Source organism: Peromyscus leucopus, chromosome 20 (genome assembly GCF_004664715.2).
Source record: "Peromyscus leucopus breed LL Stock chromosome 20, UCI_PerLeu_2.1, whole genome shotgun sequence".
Lineage (NCBI taxonomy): Eukaryota > Metazoa > Chordata > Mammalia > Rodentia > Cricetidae > Peromyscus > Peromyscus leucopus.
Window position 1 is genome coordinate 60,193,344 of NC_051080.1, and position 6,000 is coordinate 60,199,343.

The following is a 6,000-nucleotide window of genomic DNA, read 5'->3' on the forward strand; positions in this document are numbered from 1 at the left end:
CTTTTCCCATTAGGCATTTATAGCCTATTATAGGAATGACCTTGAATATATTCTCATTTGTTTAATTTAAAATTAGGATGCTCTAAATTTTAATATACAAGCACATGTGTGCGAGAAATCTCACACTTCTACGCAGAAAATCCTAAGTGTGCATGTGTATGAGAGGGAAGCTGTTTGAAATAAAGAATGAGTTCATGGGGTCATGGGATACAAAAATCAATATACAAAAAAATCAATTGCAATTTCATATACTAGCAATGAACAGTCTGGAAATAAAGTTTAGGAAACAATTCCATTCATAACAGCTCCACAAATAATAGAATACTTAAGGGTAAATTTAATAAAAGAAATGTAAGACTTGTAACACTGAAAGTTACAAAACTAAGGAGACAGAAGTAAAAGAGGACGTCCAACAATGTAGAGAGACAGTTTGTGTTCATGTTAGATGGTAAAGCTCCCAAAACAGGTGTACAGATTCCATTTAACTGCTATCAAAATGGCAGTAGCTGTTCTGGACCCACATATCTTTGCTTGTGAAAGGCCCTCTGTTCCCCTCTAGCAGGCCACCCAGAAGCTGAAACAGTCTTTGATTCAGGTGCAAGTCTAGTCTTTAGAAAAGTTAAATTGATTCCCCAGTAATTTCTCATAGCCAAATGAACTGAAAATTAGTCTCCTGCCTGTATCAATTAAGTAGGTACTGTTACTATTTGGGCTCAGAGGGAGCTCAAAAGACAGCATTAAGAAAATAAAGGGAGCCGGGCGACTGTGGCACACACCTTTAATCCTAGCACTCAGGAGGCAGAACCAGGTGGATCTCTGTGAGTTCAAAGCCAGCCTGATCTACAGAGCAAGATCCAGGACAGGAACCAAAACTACACAGAGAAACTCTGTCTCAAAAAAACAAAAACAAAAACAAAAAACAAATAAAAAGAAAATAAAGGGACTAGCTTAAGAAAATACTATTACAAGATATTACATACTATTACAATGTATTACTTCATAAAAAAAAAAAACTCAGGTCCAAAATATGCAGAGAACACTGACGCTTTAATAGGAAGGAGATAAACAACTCAGTAGGGGTGGAGGGAACTTGACTAGTCTTCTCACCAGAGAAGATAAATAATATAAGAACAAGTGTTCAATGTCATTATTCATTAAGTGTATGCAAATTAAAAGCATACTATATCTTTATATACACCAGAATGACTATAATAATAAAAAATAAACCAAAACTAAGGGTTGGGGAGGGTGTAGAAAACTAGAACTCTTACACATTGCAGATGCAAAATGCTACAACTATATTTAGAAAACAGATTTCTACTTTCTTAATAGGTTATCGTGTGGCCCTGTATCCTAATCTGTTATTAACACAGAATACCACAGACTGAGAAAACTATGCACACCAAAAGGTTACTTGACATTGTCCTGGGAGCTAGAAAGTTGAAGACTGAAGGTCTCAATCTGGTGAGAGCACTGAGGTACACATGGCAAGTGAGCATGGAAGAGAGAGAGAGAGTGAGGTAAACTGCGTTTTCATAAATGTGCCTTCCTTTGACCTCATACCTCACTTCATTAATAAGGGCAATGACCCCACCAAACCCAGTCTCTACCTTTTAATATCCCACTTCTCAATATTGCATGGAAATTAATTTTCCACTGAATTTTGGGGGACCCTTTCACAGCATAGCACATAACAATTCTATATGTAAGCGCTTACCCAAGAAAAATGAAAATACTAACCAACAGATGTCTGTAGCATTATCATAATAGAAAATCCCCAAGCAATCTAAATAACCAGCATCTAGTAAATGTATAAACAAAATGCCAACCTGTCAGACAACTGAACACACTTAGCAATGGAAATGATTAAACTACTTATACAGCTACAACCTGACCGAAACTCAAGAACTTTATGCTAGGTGAAGAAATTCTGAAACAAGTGATTGGGCATTATTCTCTACATGTGATATATTCAGGGGAGGCAAGCTGAAGAGAGACAAGGCAGGTCTGTAGTTGCCTAGGTTTGGAGACAGGAATAGAGATTGAGTACAAATGGACAGAGGGCAGCTCTCCCCCCTCTCTCTTTCTATATTCAGCTTCAGTTTCCCCTCCCTCATCTCCTCCCAATCCCTCACCCCACCTCCCCTCTGCCTCCCCCACATCCACTCCTCCTCCGTTTCTATTCAGAAAAAGGTAGGCCTTCCATGGATACCAACAAAACAGACACATCTTCTTATAATGGGAAAACTTACATTTCATGTCTTAATAAACTGCTAAATAAAAATGATCAGCATAGTGCAGAGTAGGAACTAGAGATGGAGCAAACAGGGATATATTGATGATGGGTAAGGATGATGACAGATGATGAGTATTTAATATACTCTGTATTCAATATAGTCTCTTCACTTTTTCTACATATTTGAAATTTCACATTGAACTCTAAAACACATTTTGAAAAATGAAATTTCACACTTTCTTTCAAGGAAACTAAAGTGTACACATAGGCTTATATTATGAGGCTAGATGAAAATTCAATCTTAGTCATTATATTCAACGGTTACCAAGACTCATTAAACAATATGAGATGATTACAAATCTTCAAGAGATCAGGACTTGGCTGCAATGATCATTATCTGGAATAAATGAACCTTACAAAATAGTGAATGATGTTGATTATGCCAAGGCTAGACCCAGGAATTTTTTTCTGAAGTCTCCGGTTCTTCTGTTTTGAGCCACTATCTCTGTATTCCCTCTTGGCTCTGGTTCCTAAGAGGACATTCCTTTCTGAGTCCTTGGCTTTTGGTTCTTATGAGGGCCATGATTTCCTGACACTAGTGGTGAGTCTAGGTAGACTCCTCTCCTTTTTCTTATCTTCTCAGTCTTGTAAATAACTTAGTGTGAATCTAGATCTTTTATCTCTCAGATCTCTGATGCTTTCACAATGACCAGATAAGGAATTCATCTCATAGTTCAGTTTATGATAAAATACCTGAGAAGCATGAAAACAAAGGGCTCTGATGCCTAAGTTTGTAAGCTGTTTGTGTAAAATATAGAGAATAATATAAAAATACTCCTAATTTTTTCCAATCTGTCTAGATTATGTGAACCTTAGTACATAAATAACTTATAAAGCACATATTTATTGAACCCTTACAAGCAATGCCAAACAATATTTGAGGTACTGGCTATGCAATAGTTTAAAAAGTCAACCACGTTTGCTTTTGTGCAGCTTAAAACCTAGGGTTTAAGTTTTCAAAGACATATAAGATTCCAGGGTATAATGTGGAAGTCTTGGAAAGCATAAACATTCATTCTCCATAAGTTTCCATAGTGAGTGATTTGTATCTTGCCTCTCACCTGCACTTAGGAATGGTCCAGAGTGATCAACCCTACTCTTGTCTGCCTGGATCCCAAGTGAATTATTGCTTTCTCTTTCTATGGAGACCACCATGGTTAAGCAGCCTACACCAACCACACCTACAAAAGCACTGTCTATTCACACCCAGTGGTTTCTCTGATTAATTCACAGGTCAGGACTTGTGTGTCAGCCTTCCCTTAGGGATCTGTTCCTGTTTTGCACTTCAAAGGCCCATCTGGCAGATATCAAAGGTATGTCTAAATCTTTGGAACTAAACTTGAGTATTCTCTGTTCTTACATCTTAACCCTTTCTTGTACTTCTAGGAGATAGTGTTATTGAGAAGAAAATGGGGAGAAAAAGAGCAATTGCTAAGACTGTTATTACTTTTAGTTACTTTTTATACATCTGTTTCCTATAAAAAGCAATGTCTATTTATATGAGATTGTTGCACAAAGTAGATTAGTTCTGAAAAGCCCTGTAGCCATGGCTCAGAACAACTAAGGCTTCTAAACAGCCTGTTGCTCAGCACTTCACAGTCACCCAGGAGTGTGCTGTAAGATGATGCAAACTTATGGAAATCTGGTAAATGTGTGGGATTTTAGAGGAAGAGAAACTATTTAAAGTTAACAAATGTTAGCCAGGCATGGTGGCACACACCTTTAATCCCAGCACTCAGGAGGCAGAGGCAAGCAAGCAGATCTCTCTGAGTCTGAGCTAGCCTGGTCTACAAAGTGAGTTCCAGGATAGCCAGAACTAAACCCTGTCTAGTTTCAAACAAAACAACAGCAACAAAAGTAACCAGTGTTGTTTGTAGTACCGTGATGTATAATAGTACATTTGGGAACACCCAATCCTTCTGTAGAAAAATAAAGAGCAAAAGGGCCGGGGAGATGGTTCGGATAAGCTTTGCAGTTCCAGCATGAGGAAAAGAGTTTGGATCCCTCTTCTGTGGTGATATTTCATTTGTACTGAAATGTGATTTTATTTGTATGTTAATCAATAAAGTTGTCTGGGGGGTCAGAGCTAATAGCAAGCCATAGCAGAAGCTGGGCGGTGGTGGTGCACACCTTTAATCCCAACACTTGGGAGGCAGAGCTAGGCAGATCTCTGTGTGTTCAAGAATACAGCCAGCATGGAGACACATGCCTTTAATTTCAATACCAACCACAGAAGACCTGGAGGTCTGTACAGACAGGCAGTGATGAGGAGGTCATGTGGTTGGGTTTACAACCAATGAGAAGGCAGAACAGAAAATCAATAAAAAGGACAGATGCACAGGAAGTAGGTCTCTTGCTGAGGAGAAGGACAGCAGCGGCAGTGAAGAGTAAGGTTTTTAGCTCTTAGCTATTGCTCTGACCTCTTGGGCTATTAACTCTGCATTTGGCTCTGCATTTCTTATTTAATAAGCCTGTTCATCTACACTCTTCAGAACCCATAGATGCCTGGTAAGTAGGTTAGCCTACCTGTAATGCTAGCCTCAGAAGGCAGAGACAGAGGATGCCCAGGGTAAGCTAATGAGCAAGACTAGCCATATCAGCAAACTCTGTGTTTAATTGGGAGACCCTGTCTCATGGGATAAAATGGAAGAGAGATCAAGGATGATTCCTGGGATTACACATGCATATGCATCCACATACACATGTCCATATATGCTTGACATCACACACATATATATATATGAAAACAAAGAGAGTAAGAGCCATAGCATTGATATCATAGACTGAAATCATACCAAGCTCTACTGGTCAGACTAAGATCTGGATGTGTTAATTTCTCAAAGTTTACAGGGCATGATTATGGATTCCTGACCCCTAGCCTAATCATTTTTCTAGTAATCAGTGATGCTTTCCAGGAATATTTCTGTTCAAATAACCAAATTTCCAAGCTTTTCCAAATTCTGGCTTTGTAGAGAAACAGCTTTTCAGACACACAGTCTGTCTATTTGTTTGAATATTCTCCCCCATGTCTGGAGTCTGCATGCCAAGTTGGCTTTCTTTGAAGAATTTCCCCTGTCTGACTTTGACATCATTTAGTTTATTTATGTTAGAGAACCCTCAAGGAAATACTTACCTGTATTATATGTATGCATGTGTGGGTGTGGGTATAGAACAGAGAGCCAAAAATCATTAGAAGCTGAATTCACTTATCAGATTCCTAGTCTTGGATCTGTTCAGAAGTAAACCATACAAACGACTGCTTGTAATTCTTGCTGGAGTCAGCAAGTGAGGAGAGGGAAGAAACCAGTCTAAGGGATTTGATAACATTGAAGTATGTATATTTGATATAAATCTGAAGGATTTAAAGTACATAATACTTTCAAAAGATTACATTTAAAACTGGGTGCAGAATGCTAAGTGAACCACCCTTTAGTCATTGAGGTTACTTGCTTTCTGTTCTACTAAATTGTCTGCCACCTTCAAGATTTACTCAATTAATAAATGAAAGCAGTCATCAGATGATATAGTCAAATTTAGTGACAAGTTTAGGAGTAGAAAAGAAACTTATGATGAAGTGATAACAGCAGTAGAGAATATGAAACAGGTTAGAATAAAAGGCTTTGGGATCAGAATTTACTGTGCATTAGAGAGGTTTGTTGTTGTTTGCCTTTAGAAAAAAATATGAGAGATTAGTTTACATTTCT